Below are 16740 nucleotides of genomic sequence, written 5' to 3' on the forward strand. Positions count from 1 at the left end.
CCGTCCTAGTTTCGTAATCCTGGTTAGTGTACCTGCAGAAAACTACAATACATATATATATATCCAATGAACCTTTCATGCCAGAATGTCATGAAAGCGTTCCCATTCATTACTGCTCACTATAGAAACAGCATTTGTACAATTACCGCCATATAGACAACGTTAACATACGTTATCGAATAACGTATTCACGGGGGGTACCGTGTCACACCCGATTTATAAGAACATAAATCGAGCAATCATATATGCGCCAGGATCAAGTCATGCATATATACAACAGATTATCAAGATATCACAACACATGTCACGAATAAAAGCGTATAAATTATAAAATGAATACCTTTATTACAACTGAATCAAGAGTCAGTTCAAGGAATGCGGAAGCGTAAAATGAATACATGAAGAGCAGGGTGCCACAGGGACGTCGACTGGGAGACAAACGCCTAGAAGTCGTCGAAGCCGCTGACGTAGTCCTCCACGTTGCCGGGCACTGAGCAGCAGTCGAAGATATCCAAAATAGAACAGGAAAGTAGAGGGGCAAGTGTGAGTACAAACTAGTACTCAACAAGTATAACACAAACTATGAGGCTCTAGGCTAGCTGACTCAACTGCATTAGCTTTTAGTCTTGGCAAATTTTATTAAAACTATTTACTATAAGTGGATGGATTGCCATAACCCAAATTGCATAAGAAATTAATCAGTATTAATTAAGAACTACTGAGAACCATCCAAACCACAACCACCCGGGGAATCTCCCTAATCAAAGGTTGATAACCCCACTAATCAAAAGGAGGATCTGGGCCGCTCATGACTGTGAGCACAGCTGATATATCAGTTTTACACTCTCGAGAGGTTGCACAACTTTACCCACAAGTCGTGAGCTACGCTAGTGGTTCATCACACTTCCTTAGGTGAGATGGCTAGCAAGCACACTACGAGACCGTTACAAAGGACCACGTTGGTAAGGTGTAACCGCTAAGGATTCTGGATCAGCGACGATGGGGCCCACCTCCGGGGGTACAAGACACACAGCACAGACCAAGCCGGAGGAGCAGGGACCATTGAAGCTTACCACCCCTCTTGCCCACGCAGGTAAGTTACTCCCGAACCAAAATGACCTAATTAATAAGTCAAGACCGTCCCATTCCAGTCTTGTGGTTGCGCGGTTGTCCCAGGTTGTCGCTCTATGAACCGGTCCTTATGGAGAGTGGCCAACCAAGGACTAAGCACCGTGCTGGCCCCTAAACCATGTTTCTACAGAAACATATTTTTAAGGACGCCCAAACCACTCAAGCACACAGCACAGAGGGTCGGCTCCAGAATTAAGTTGCATAAGACCATTAATCAAATTAATTAAAAAGGACCAAGATATGTTATAGCGCAGCAACCTAGCACAACTAACAAAATGCAACCCAAAGGATATATATAGGATATAAAGTGGCTAGGAAATCCTTATAGGCATACAGGATTAAAATGCAGTATGAAATTGTATTGAAAGTGATAGGAGGTTCATGTTATACTTGCCTTCCTCGTACTCTCCCGGCTGCTGCTCGAACTGCTCGGAAGATGGCTGCTCCTGGTACTGGTCCAAAGGCTCCGCGTCTACTCACGATCATCAAGCATAGTCCACACATACACACATGCACAAACATAGCGAACTATAAGAAAACAGTACACCAATATAGTAGAACAGCACACAAAACTAGCCAAGAACTATTCTACTCATTACAACGATCGCGTGGAGATAAAGAACACCTAAAACGGAGCTAAGACGCGAAAACTACGCTTAAAACAAGATCCAGGGACCTATTTGCGAGAAAAACAGAACTTCCAGGGGGTTTTGTGCGAAAACTGGGGACCTAAACGTAATTAAAGCATAGACTCAGGGGCTAGCACGTGAAAACACGCGGCATGGACTGCGGGCACTAAATCCCGAAAGCGCAGGGGTCTAAACGAGTAAAACTGGACTTAACTGCAAATACTTTTGAACTACACGGGAGCGCGGGTTGATTCCCGGAAAACCCGAGGGCTCTTTAGCAAAAGAAGCGGGCTGAAGCGGTATGCTCTGATTAGAGCCGTTGGATCGAGATCTGGTAGCTCGGATCTAATCTGGATCTAGATCTAATCTCATTCGCTGGATTTGAAACCGACGGCTTGGATCTAATCTGATCCGCGAACCGGTACGCTCCGTTTGGGGTCGTTGGATCTGGATCCAGCGGTGCGGAGCAGAGGGGTACGCGGCTTCTAATCTTACGCGTCCAACACGGATCGGGCGGCCAGGACTACACGGACGCGCCAGCGGCGGTGCAGGTCGCCGGAGACCAGCATCCCGCGGTGGCGCTTCGCCGGAGACGGCCCAACTTGTTACTCCGGGCTCGGGTTTGGACGAGATCTGGTCCGGGAGCGAGAGCATGACGTGGCGAACACGTCCGGGTACTCAAGGTGGTGGATTAGGGTTCGGGTCATGGCTCCCCACGGCGGGGGCAGCACGAGTTTGCCGGCGTGCCGTGGTTGGGTGGCTGCGGGGGTTTACAGACTACCACACCTAGCGCAAACGGTTACCGGAGATGATGTGCTGCTCACCGAGGCGGGGATTGGCCGGAGGCGGTGTGCAGAGGTGTCGCAGGTGACGTCCGGCGGCGGAAGCTCTTACTGCGCACACGAACGGGTCGTTGCAGGGGTGCCCCGTGCCTGCTGATCCGTCGAGGGAGTCCGTGCGGGTCCTGTGGAGGTGTAGAGGAGGTGAGGAAGGTCCCGGGATCGCCGGCATCCAGGAATCGCACGACGGGCAGAGGGCTCACCGGAGTTGTTCACGCGCAATTCAAGCGGCCGCAGGGGATGGGGTTGGAATTGAAGCTTCAGAGAGGTCCCTGGGCACGCGGCGAAGCTGAGTCGTGGCTCGAGGGAGTCTGCGGTGCGGCGGAGGGGCGAGTCCACGGTGGAGTAGGGGCGCTGAGCGGCGGAGCGGGGCGGCTGCGGTGCCGGGCGTCGGTAGTGGTGGTGGGACTAGGGTTAGGGCTCAGAGGGGCGTGGGGCTGCTACTTATAGGGCGGCGGCGGTCCCGTTGACGTGCGGCCCGAGGCGAGGGAGCTCGCCGGAGATCTCGGGGAGAAGTTGAGCGCCGGAGAAGAAAAGGGGAAGGGGAGAGAAGGTGCTGACAGCCCGGGACCAGCGGTCAGAGAGAGAGAAGGGAGGAAGCGGCGTGCGGCGGGGAGGAAAACGGCGCCGACACGTGGGGCCCGGATGGCAGAGAAAGAAAAGAAAGGGAAAGGGGCGCTCGGGAGAAGCTGGGCTGGCTGCTGGCAAGCCGGCCCACGCAGGAAGGAGGGGGAGAGGGAAAGGAGATGGGCTGCCGGGGGAAAGGGCTGGGCTGAGAGGGAGGTTTGGGCTGGGCTGCCTTCCCCTTTTCTTTCCTTTTCTTCTTTTCTTTTTCTTTTCCACACTCAAACCATTCAAACCACTATATTTGAATTCAAATAAATTCGAATTCAACCCCTATAAACTCCACACAAATAAAACAATGCTCCAGCATGAATACACAAGCAAGTTGATCCTATGATAAATTTTAATTACTTGCGTTATAAAATTACTTTAAATGCGAGACAAATTAGGGAAAACCCTGGAAAATTTATTTAAGCCCAAATAAATTCCTTAAAATTAGGGAAAAATACCTTAGGGTGTTACATACCGCAAAAATGCAGGGGTATGAACAGCGATCGCCATACCCTGCGCCGAACCATCTACTCCCAATGTAGTCAACCAAGGTTGGTACATTGGTAGCATCTCAAGTAAGCCATTGCTTGAGAAACAGCGTTCGGTTCGCATCACTGACAGGAAGGCCAAGCTCCCTCAGTTGGCTGAGGATCCTTACCTTCTTACCTCACGATCGAAGGTGTCGTTACAGAAAGTAAAGTTGAATTGTACATGAATTTAAGTTTCAACAGAAAAGTAATGCTGGGAGTCAGAGTTATATATATATATATATACTACAGCCACCTCTAATTCCCTTAATAACATCACCCTAGGGCTTTACGTACTATACATAAGCTTTAACGAACCCAACGTAGTTCGCAAATACTTGATTAATCAAATTTTATACTATAAATTACTTTTAGGGCTAAATATATCTCCAGGGTACACTTGTTAGCTCTGATACCAGCTGTGGCAGAACCAACCTGAATTACACCGGCTCAAGTACGCGAGTCCTCTCTTGAGGGCTACCTCGTGCTTCAAACGGTATAATCCCTTGGCCTGTCGGGTAACGTCCCGATAAACCACCGAACGCAGGATCCAACAAGGTACCTCGCACGAAGGCGAGTCCAGAGATATAAAAGCCATTACACTTTACATCACAGGCAGGTATATTACATACGCATACAAAAGTAACATTAGTGTCCAATGAGGGACATTATTACAAAACAGTTTACTTTTTAAGTCACAGCAGCGGAGTTTGAAAACATGAACATTGTACACGACGTTATTACGGATATCATGCTAGCCCTGGCACGATATCACTCGGCGGAATCTGTGTTGGCCGGGGACGGATCCCACTCCACGGACCAACCATCTGGCAGGGGGTAGGGCCACGGTGTAATGAATGCTGGCTCATCAGGGAGATTACCTGAAGTAGATCAACAAAAGCAAGGCTGAGTATACTAATACTCAGCAAGACTTACCCGCTCATGGTATACTTAGCCATGTATCTAGACTTATGCAGGCTTTTCAGGTTTTGGGTAGGGTTTTCAGCTGAAAAAGCAACAAAGAGTAGATCCTTAATTTTAACTTTTAGTTTTCAGGTTCTAGTTGATTAACCATTCTAGGTAAGCACATATGTCTACTCAAACAAGGTAGAATCTTTAATCAAACATCATCTTTGATAATCACAAAGTTGCTCTTGTTACTCTATGTGGCAAAGGGATCAAGCAGTCTCAACCATCGTGAGAAGCGGACGATTCTGAATCGAATTCAACCTTGCAAGGGTAAACCTAACACACACGCTTGGAACACCAAAGGGTCGTTCCGAAGCAACCGTTTGCCTTTCATTCCGACTCGTGGATCAGATCCACCACAAGCGACTGCAGGACCATACGCACTTCCAAAGTGCAGGACGTACGTCTGTAGCGCGACTACAAAACCCGTACTCCTGGTTGCCCAGCAACACGTATTCCTACACGTCGAACCAAGTAACCAAAAGAAGCAAATACATGTGGTGGGGGGTATGTCCACTCCTCGGGCCGATTGGTTACTAGGCTTACCGCTTACCATATTTCACGGCATGTGGCTAGTACTTTCAAACGCTTAACCACCGCTACCACACACTGCGACCTTATCCAGTTCAACAACACAGACGGGGTATCATCTCAACCATGATACCTCACAAAAACTCCCGTCCGTCATCCTTATAGTGATAACAGGAATGTAAACATTACAATTCCTATGTCGCGCGAGTGACAGGAAATCACTCGACTTCTACCGGTCCTATGAGCAGAGCAGCTATTCGGACTCAAGTTCTAGTGTTCAATACATTGGTTCCTGGAATTATGCAACTAAGGTTTCCAAACAATTCCTAAGAACTTAATGCATACAGATATATATAAATAGTATAGTTTGCAGTATAAATAAAGTAGGGGTTATGTCCGGGGCTTGCCTTCTTGCGTAGGATTGGGAGTGGTAGGGTCGAAGTTATCCGAACTTTGGTTCGGAGCTTCAGTTAAACCTTCGACGACGTTCTCGGGATCTTCAGCGGATTCCACTCCTTGTTCCAAAACTAGCTCGTAGTCACCGTCGGCAAGAGCGGTCGAGTCTATATGAGATGCAGAGTTACAAGTTATAAAATGCATATACTTTTACGTTATTTCACAATAAAGTTGCAATCCAAATAAAAGAATATTACATTTCAACAAATAACCTAACTACCCTGCACTGGGCAGTCATTTATTGGGTATTACTTGTTTTATCTAAACCCATTAAACAACAGGGTTGATTACACTAATCTTCTAACTAGTGGCATAGGGTAACAGGTTGGGGTGTGTTTCTAATAATTATATTAAATAACTTTAGTTATTTGTTATATTAATTATTTATATGAAACTTATGTTACTATTACATTATGGACTAATTAAACTATGTCCAATTTGTTTGACATCAAATCTTTGGTTGGAAATCTAATAACAGATTATACTATTAAAGAACAGTACCCTAAAATATTTTCATGATTTTTGAGCATTTAAATGTATAAATATTAATTATATAAGGTGAACCATACATTATTTCTAATTAAACTTGTACATTAAGAAAATAGTACTCAAGTACTGGGATAATTATTTTTCTTATATTCTACATGTTAAAAGAAAATTAACACAACTGGTTTCATAATTTTATCATTTTTCTATCAAATACTATGCATTTTCTAAGCCTACAAGTAACTAAACTTAACATTTAAATTAGAGTATAAAACATTCAGAAACTAAAGTTTATCTCTTAAGTAAAGTTGTAGATCTTTAACTAAGGATTCCAACAAAATTTTGTTTACATTTTTATGATTTTTCCCCGAATTGATATAGAATTTCAAAGTTAACAGCATATTTACATAAGGGGTCCTTCGGGTACTATTTGTCTGAGTCTAAGGGTGTGCAAATAGCCCCCTGGACTTTCAAGTCTTCTAACCCGAGGTCCCTGGGCTATGAACCAAAGCAGAACAAGGCGAGGGCGGTCCAGTTCCGGCAACGGCGATCACCGGCGGCGAGGTCTGAGGGGAGGAAAGGGTGCAGGAGCTCACGAGGGTTCTGTGGCACCACGTGTCGAGGGCTGGGGTGGCCGGAATGATAGATCTCGACAAGGACCCGAGGTGGCGGCGGAGGGGTCACCATCAACCGCGAGGCTCCGGCGGTGATCGTCAACTGGGAACCTGCGCATGAGAACCAGCACGTCATGGGGAAGGTGTAGAAGCTACCAATTGGAAGAATGCGTGTTGGAATAGGGGTGACCGACGGAGACAGTAGCGGCAGCGGCGAGAAGGAATGCCGGCGAGCGTCGGGGAGTCGAGGTGGTGGAGTAGAGAGCTAATGGATGGGTCGGGGAGCTTCATAGGGATGATGTAGTGCTGGTTAGGGGGTTGTGGTGGCGCGGGAGAGCTCAGAGTGAGCTGTCCACGGTGAACCGAAGGCGGCGGCGGAGCTCGAAGCGGCCGGAGTTGTGAAAGATGAAGTTTGGATGCGAGAAAATGAAATTGCGCGGGTTGGAGAGCATCAATGGGTCACAGCGGTGCTCGAGGAGCTTGGAATTGAGGTTTAGCAGAAGTGAGAGCGGCTGGCGACGGTGGACAGTGGGGCGGTGGAGGTCCGGTGAGAGCTCAAGCTCGGGGAATGGGAAAAGGCAGTGGAAAAGAAGTGCGACAAGGGTAAACAAGATCACACAGTGGTGCTGAGCGCGAGTTAAGACCAGAGGCGAGGCTACGGGCGCTAGCAAGAGCTAGCAACGACGGTGAGATCGTGGCGGCCGACGAACGGCTCGGGAAGGCGTGGCGCGCGCGAGAGGCCACCAGGGGAGAGGAAATGGACCGGGATAGGAAGGAGGCGACGCGTGGAAAAGATCTCAGTAGGAGGTGGCGCTGCGGCGGCGGTGAAGCGGCGGCCAGAGGGCAGCGCTGCCGGCGGCAGAGCCGAACAGAGCAGGACCCACGTGCGGGAGGAGGAAGAAGAGAGGGGAGAGGTCCGGGGGACTGGTTTGTGATTTCCAAAAAGTGTAGGGACCTCTCGGTAAACTAAAATTTCTCACTGCTAAAAATGTCAAATGAGAAAATGCTCAACATGAAAGTTGTAGAGTTTTTCAAACTCTACAACATTGTTTTAGGGCTTAGGTTCAGAAAATCAAAGTTTACAACTATTTAGATTGCATTTTGAAACAAAGATGGAATTTAAGTTAAATTTGTTTTTGTCCACCTAAATTTGATCAAATTTTGGGCATGTTTACAATTTTTCTGGTTTGTCATGATTACTTGTATTTTTACACATTAACCTTTAAGTAAATCTGAATTTTACTTTTATACTTCAATCATTTCACATGTAAACCCTTAAATATTTGTGTTAATTACACATAGGTCCTTTGTTTCATACCAAGTCTATTTCTCTTAGGTTTTAACTTAATATTTGTACTTTTCTTCTCTATGGTCATTTGAATTTGACATTTAATTGCATTTTTACACAATTGCACATAGGGACTTATAAGACTCATAATTTACAAATATACCCCTAGTTCTCTATACAACTCATATACACCATAGCATGCATACAACTCACTAATACCTAGTGTCTATATCTCTAATTACCTGAATGTTACAGCGGCCTTCATTAATGTGCTGGCGCAAGTCTTCTGTAGGAGGCCGATGATTGGCCAGTCGCGGGTTACCCCCCGAAGGTGGTTGTTGCCTCCCGCCGGGGGCCTGGCTCCCGCGAGCGTTGTTGTTGTTGTGGCTGGGCTGAAGTCGAGGGTGACCGCCAGCTGTTCGGCTGTGAGCCTGACTCTGACTCTCACCCACGCGCTCCTCCCTGATGGTGGAAGATGGATTTTGTTGATCCAACTGAATCCAGGCCCTCTGCGCGTAAACGAGTGCTTGGCGCACGTCCGGATTGTGGCTGCGCTCGAGGATGGCTGTGACCCTGTCAATGTTAGCCACCGGGGTCCTGAAACCCCGTTCACTTACAACGGTGAACTTAGGGTCAAGCTCCCGATGCATAAATCGCCTACGCTCGTTGGCCCTCCTCTGCCGGATTGTGCGGGCCCTGTTCCTGGCCCTCCGCGCCTCACGATCGGCGTCATTCTCGTCACCGGTGTTGGCTGTGATCTCATCTTCGGAGACCGCTTCAAAGTCGATGATGGGAAGATCCCCATCGTCCTTGCCTTCTGCTGCCATTAGCACCTGGCAGGAGACAAGCTCATCGGAGACCGTGTCGGCTAGTTCTGTTGACTCCTCCACCACGGTAACCGACGGCCTACCCTCCTGAAAAGGCAAAGGCTCGAGGTGGGCCACAAGTCGACCCTCATCCTCGAGTAGATCAGAGAGTGCCATGCCCCTCCAATGCACAATGCGCCCTCCCAGCACGGGGGTGATCATCAGGTCACAGGCGCCAAAACAACCCGAAGCCCCCCGACATGCGGCGGCTTCAGGCCTTCTGCCCTGGAGCAGAAAGTCCGGGTCCTTCTCTAGCATGGAGAGGGACCCAGAGATGTTGGCCTCCCGAAGATCAGTGGCCGGTTCGCATGAACTGAGTCGAGATCGATTACGCAAATTTTTAGATTGGAACGAGTCCAAACCAAGGGAAGTTGCCGGAACACTGGATGAAGTCGAGCCTGGAGCAGTCTCCGCCTCGATCTTTGTTGCAGGAGCATGGATCAGCAAGTTGTTGAGCCCGTCGACGAACTTGTCGAGGTCGCTGCGGGGATCCGCAACGGAGGTCTTTGGCTTCATGTCGACGAGGAATCGCCGAAAATCGCCCACACCATCTGCGATGCAGACCCACGAGCCAAAAATGAATGTCGTACCCTGGAAGAGAACTGACCTGGTGAATTTGAAAGATGCCATCGAGCTCGCCGGTGGATCTTCGACGCGCTCCCCTACCTAGCGCACCAGCTGTCGGTGTTTAACCGGTTGCCCACCGAGGGATATACCCAAGGTGGTAAGTTTTGGGTGAAGAGACACCGAGATCAGGAACTCGAAGGTGCAAGGAACACAAGATTTAGACAGGTTCGGGCCGCAAGGTGCATAATACCCTACGTCCTGTATGATGGTTTGTATTCCTTTGGTGTAGAATGATCTGGAGATCGTGTTTTGAGAGGGGTCCCTGTCCTCCCTTATATATCCGAGAGGGCAGGGTTACAAAAATACTAACCAACACCAGCTAAGGAATCGTACCAGAACATATCTCGAGTAGATTCCCCCTGTATTGGTTAGCCTTATCTCCTATTTAAACGGAATAAATAAGAGATAAACAAGATGAATAAGAGATAAGACGGACTTAATCTCTTAGACCTCTTTAAACTACGTTATGTACCCAGTTCCGTGGCCCCGGGTCTGATAGTTGGACTAACCAGATTCTTTGAATTTTCACAAGTTCCCAACTGAGGAGCTTTTCCAGACTGAAAGGATTGCAGCTCAGTAATCCTGATCGTATTGTCTTCTTTAACCCCCACTCTTTCAGCATATATGTTCTGACTAATGAATTGATCAGTCCCATACTATGTGTTAATTTTCCACATCTCTCTTCTTACAAGATTCAGCTTCATCATCCATAATTGATTTTGACTTGACCAACAAAATCACCATTGTTTTCACTATCCTCTATATCCTATTCCAGATTATCACTAGCTGGTTCATAAGTAGCAGCAGGGGGATTTCGCTTGGTCTAACTCATGTGAGTGCGTGCAAGCGCACCCACTGGGTGTAGCCCTTGAGCCGCTAGGCGAATCAGAGATTCACACGGAGGGTTAGCTAGAATGCATAAGTCGTCAGTCTGTGCTCGGTGCCTTGGCCCGAGCGCGGCAGTGCTGATGTCAAGATTCTTTTCGTGGATTCAGCTTCCTGTGCCCATACTCGCCATCCTCCTCGGCCTGTGCTGCGCAACGCGTGGCCTCGCCTCGGCAGTCACCACTCACCTTGGCTTATTAGCACCATCTCGTTGAGCAGGCCGCGGGTGGAGGTGACAGGGGGCAGGTGAGCGTCTTAATGCCGGGTCACTTGTCCCGGCCCCTTCTCCTCCCGAGGGGCGCTCAGCTCCGCTGTGGCTATAAATAGCCTGCTTGCCTCTTGCTAGTTCGTTCAGCTTCGCTAGCCTTGCCTCCTGATAATGAGCAGTGGACCTAGGCCTCCCAGAGCCTAGGTTCGGCTTGCCCAAGTTGAACCCAGATCCTTTGTTGGTTGCTATTAGGGGATTGGCTGTTAGCGGTGGAGCATCTTGAAGGTCGACTGGGAGTTCCCAACCCTCCTTGCGGCTGTCATCAGGCGGTTGCCCTGCTTCTGGCGCTGGTGTCCTTCAGGGCATGGGCGGACCCGTTCCTCCTAAAATCATTAGGGAGGGAGAGGTCCCTTGAGCTTCCCTTGATGGGAGGTGCAAGTGGACTTCGGTTCTCCCACTCTGTTTTTGTGGAGGAGAACCAACTCAGATTGGTGTCACATGGGTCTGCCTGGCAGAAACGACCGTCAGGGTTTGCTACTTCGGGCCTCTCTTTCTCATCCTCCACACTGTAGTTGTCGGGGCAGCTCTGCTACTAGGGGATGGGCTGTTACACGGCCCTCCGCGGCGGATCATGCCCACGCAAAAGCAGACCCACGATGACTTTGCTTATGTTCTTTGTTCTTGTACGCGGCGTATGGCTGGCTATCATGTAATCTTTCCTTCCTGGTAATTGAATGAAGGAGCATGTGTGTCCTTGTCCATCTGCATCGCGCATGGTTTTGTTGTTGTTTGCTGATGGCGGTCGGGCCCGTCATTGGGCCTCCCTCCCCATTCCTCCGTGGATGAGATAGGTAGGCGAGGATAGAGAGGATTTCTTATGGTTTAAGAGTTTCTAATAAAGATAAGCTCCTCCTCTAATTGCTTACTTCGAGCACTGGTCTGACCTTGGTCTGCCAAGGACCTCTGGCTATTAGCTCTACCTGAAACCCAAAAGTGGGGGAATTCACTAACCACGGCAAAGCTACCGTAGTGGACAAATAAGGCTGTCAGCACCTGCTGTCAACCCTTCAACACCATGGGGCTCGCAGCATACAAAGGTAATCTAGAGCCTAAACACCATGTCTATGCTGTCGATTACTGCTCTAGCATCGATCAGGGTTATCCTATTTCTATCAAGGGCCCTCTACTAGAGCATCCGTCACAAGAATGGACCATGATCCCATAAGCAAATAAAGAATAGAACTTACTTAACTAAGAGACACACCACCAAGGAGATCATGAACACTTAAGAAAGAAGCATCCATCGAGGTACAAGGTTGAGGAAGAGTGCCGAAAGGCCGGCACCTTCCCCGATCTACCTCTCACTATAACACCTTAGGTGTTTGAAATTGCTAAAACAAGGATCAGGAACACAACATCATGCATAGTGACCAAGAATAATTAAAATAATACATGTCATATATATGCACGTATGCATGTATATGTATATGTGTATATGGGACTTTTCCATTTTGTGTTTGAAATCTTTCATGCTCAACTTGACACAATAAATGTAGCTTATAAACACATGCATATTTTCAGTGCCTAGCAAGTTCACTTAAAAGGCCACTTCGAAATTCGAATTTTAGAATTAAGAAATAGGAATTCAAATCCTAGAAGTAGTAAATTTAAAATAACTTTTAAATCATTACTCAAACAAAATTTTGCCTGAAACAAAATTTATAGATTTTGAAATTTTACACAACTTTCATATTCAAAACTTTTTGAGCTGCCATGCAAATTTTGGAGAAAAATTGGCTTCAAACCAGCCTCCTTTTCTTTTGTTTCTCTCTCTCCTTTCTCTCTTTCTCCCTCCCTCCTTTGTTTCCTCTGCTTCCCGACCGTGCACAGGAGCTGTTCTCCATGCCGTGGAGCATCCCTGCCGTGCACTTGCAGCCAAGCCAATGGTTGGCCCTGCCCCTGTCCGCGCTAGCCCTTTGCACGCCACGCGCTCGCCCAGCGCCCGCATGCCAGCCGGCCGCCGCGTCCGGACAATCCAGTCGGCGAGCTCGCCGTCCGGCAAACTGGCTGCAGCAGCTGCTCGCCAACCCTAGGCTGCGACAGCATGATCCCCCACACCCACGCCGCATCATGCCTCGCCGGTGCGCCATCATGCCCAACACCGCTCCATGTCGAGGCTGCGCACCCGAGCTAGGCGTGCGCCTATCCCCTACCCCGGTGCCCAATGGCTCGAGCTTGCTTCACCTCGGTCACGCCCAACCCCCTCCCCTCCTCCCAGCACACCTATAAAGGCCGCGTGGCCTCCCCTGCTCATGCCGAGCAGCTCCCCCGGCGGCAGCCATTGTCGTGACCCCCACCTCCACGCCGACCTCCGCCTCCGAGCTAGCTCCGACCTCCCCTAGACCCTTGCGCGTGGTCCCCTCCTTGCACTGCACCTTCCTGAGCTGCTAGACCATAGCCCCGGCCCCCTACCTTGCCGGAGCAGACCTCTCCACTGCCACCCCGAGGCCCTGCATGCCGATGACCCCCTTTCTGGCCTCCTCTGTTCTCGATTCCTACAGAAAACCGAACCCCGGTGAGCTCCTCATGCTCCCCCACCACTTTCCCACCTCCGGCGAGCCCTCCCTCGCCAAGAATTTCACCTCAACCATGGCAGCCCCACCTAGGGACTATATTGCAACCGTCAAGTTCCTTTTAGGGTCTTTTCTGCTAGTTTTAGGACCTATCTGCGAGAACCCAAGTTAATCTTTGTTTTGAAATTGGCTACCAATTGTAAAATCAATCTAAAATCAGTGAAAACTCATAAAATAGTAAATAAGGTCTTTTTAGAATCCTTGTGAATAGATCTACACTCTGGAACCGTAATAGGTTATGCTTTAGTTTAAAGTTTTTACTGTAACAATGGATATATGCTTAATAGTGTTTAAATGCTAATTGAACTTGTCTTTTTCCTAACTGCAGTTTAAAGCCCTCAAATGACATGAAATCTTTATGGTAGCCTATACTTGTGATTCGAGTGTTTGTTTAAAAATTTGCTATTACTGTTCCCTAGAAAAAGTTTTTGATAAATCTTGTTTTGGGCAATAAATTGCTAGATGTGCTTGTGCATTATGTTGTACTGTAGATCTGCATGTGAAACTTTTCCAGTAATAGATGCTATGTGTTACCTTGTCACATAGATGCTATGAAAAATTTTGGGACATTTTTCTTCTGCCTAACTTGGTCATATGAGTTTAATTAAGAATAAATTTATGAAATAAGTATAAATAGTTCCTGTGCTTAGAAAAATATGAAATTTTCACCAGAGAATATGTTTGGGTAGCAAACCATTCTAGAAGAATTTGAAGTTCAGATGCTTACTAGAATGGCCAATAAAAATGAATCTTGAAATATGTAGATCTGTTTTGTTCTGTTTTTATGCTCTGACAGTTGCACAATAAAATCTGAAAACTTCATAGTAGGATCTCTGTAGTCTTGTGAGCACCCTGTAACAGCTTGAGCTACATTACTCACTTGCTTTGGGCTGCACAAATGGATCTAGATTCTAGTAGTAGCTGTTTACTCTATTTTTATTGATTAATCTGCTGCTTGAAAATGGCTAAAAATTTTACAATGAGTTTGCTCTTAAGTAATGTGCTCTGCATAAAAATATCACCTCCACTTATGAATAATCCATGTTGCTTTTGAAAAATGGCATTTTATAAAATGACAAAACCTCCACTTACTTAATGAAGTTAGTTAAGTTAGTTAGTTTAAGTTATACTCGGTAAACGGTTGTCCAAGAAAATATAAATAAAATATTTTACAACTTAACTTAAGTTTTGTTGGATTACAACTTTATAGTGAAATAATCAATAAATCCTATCATCAAAATAACGCGAACCTATGCATTCATATAGAATCGACGACTCGCCGGCGGAACCAATGAGCTGGTGCTGAAGCCCGAGAGTGAGCAGCGTGAAGCTCAGATCAATTTAACTGAAGTCATCGAAGACCCGAACCAAAGTTCGGAAGACACCAAGTCTAGCACTGCTCAGGAAGGCAAGCCCCGATGCATAAACCCTATTTTTGATATAAGCAATGTTATTACTTCTATGTATTTGTGCATTTAAGTTTATAGGCGTTTATTAAAACCTTAGCTGCATGATCCTAGGTACCTATGATGTGAGCACTAGTCTGTGTCGGTCGCTAGATTTCCATGCTAATAGGACCCTGGTAAAAGTCGAGTGATTTCCTGTCACTCGCGAGATATAGGAGTTGTTTGTTTACTTATGTTGGAATCATGAGGTTGACGGATGGGGCTATGTTATGATATTCTTGTTGAAGGTTGAGGCCTCGTCTGTATAGTGAAAATGACTAAGGTCGCAGCATGTGGTAGCAGTAGTCAATTTTTTGAACGTCCTAACCACATGCCGAGAATATGGTAATCGGTAAGCTTAAGTACCTGATTGAACCGGGACGTGGAACATACCACCCCACTGTCTTGACTTTGTTCCCATGTGGCCACATGGTGAGTGCAGAGCGCAACTCTATACTCGAGGGCGGTGGCCCTGTTCCACGAAACGGGAACAAAGGGGAAAAGTCGCACGTGTGACTTTGGGAGTCACCACATGACGTGTGTTTAGGTTTGCCTTGCAAGATTAAGAAATTCGATTCGAATCATCTGTTTCTCATGGCCATTAAGACTGCTTAACCCTTTTACCACATAGAGTAAGAAGAGAAACAATGATGATGATTAATACTGTTGTATGTTTAATTAATTCTTTCCGCCATGTGTGATGTTTGTTAGTTGCTCATCTAGAATGGTTTATGAACTAGAACTTGATGCTAAAATTTGAAAATAAGGACCCACTCTTAGTTGCTTTTTGACAAAACAAACCCCTCAAGCCAAAAGCCTTGCATGTCTAGGGGCCGGCTAAGTATATTCCACTAGTCAGGTAAGCCTTGCTGAGTATTAGTATACTTAGCCTTACTTGCAGCTTTATTTTCAGGTGAGACCTTCGAGGACATGGTTGCTAGTCTGACTTGGCCGTGTACTCTTCCTTCTGGTTGGTCTGTGGAATGTGATGAATCCTCGGCTAATGATGATAACGCTGAATGATATCTTGTACAGACTTCATCATGATATCTTGTGTCGTCGTTAGAACTTTCGCTTATTTTCCGCTGCACTATTAAACTCTGAAAGTACCTTGTTTTATGAATGTCAAACTTGGTTTGTAATAATAATTCATGTTGAACTCTATGATGTAAAATCATGGATTATTGTAATCTCTAGGCTCACCTTCATGTGGGTAGTATGTATTCTTTGTTTCAATCGGAAAACCAGTGGTTGCATTGGGATGTTACCCGATAGACTGTCGTTTTACTCTGTTTTAAGTGCTTGTTAGCCCGGATTGCATTTATGGTGATGGTTAGCGCACTTAAGCCAGATTAATTCAGGCGGTTCTGCCACACTCACTCTCTCCCTATTTCTAAGCACTACGGAGGTAGGGCTTCGCCTTGGAGTGGAGCTCTTCAATTCTCTTCATGTTGTGTGTATGGCCGGGGGGGGGGGGGCTCTCCTCCTTATATAGTCCTCCAAGGCTAGTTCTGGTAGGAATTATGTATGGAAACATTGTGAATCGCCTGGGGGGAAACATGGGGGTTACTCTCTGCCAAAACTGATCGAGATGGGAGGCCATCCAGGTTCAGCCAACGCTAGGGATCGGCCAACCCCAGGTAGTGCCTCCCCAGCTCTGCCTTCCTCCAGGACACTGCCAGATGGGTCATCAAGTATAGGGTGGTTGGTGGTAAGTTTAGGTGGTTTCCTCCTGTTTGTGGGCCCTTGAATCCATGTGACAGGCTCTGATTGGTTGGAGGTTTGTTTCTTGGCCTTGTGGGTAGAATTGCCTTGGGTTATGGGCCCTCCAATTCTTGTGCTTGCATAGGATGCTCTAAATTGTACTTTTCCCTTTGTTTGAGCATGGTTTTGCTCCGTATGCAGGTGTGGCCTCCTGCAAACAGTGATTCACCAAAACTCATGTAATGATTTGATATAAACTCCTATCTCTAAGTTGGTGCTTGTTATTC

The sequence above is a fragment of the Panicum hallii genome, chromosome 6 (genome assembly GCF_002211085.1).
Source record: "Panicum hallii strain FIL2 chromosome 6, PHallii_v3.1, whole genome shotgun sequence".
Classification (NCBI taxonomy): Eukaryota; Viridiplantae; Streptophyta; class Magnoliopsida; order Poales; family Poaceae; genus Panicum; species Panicum hallii.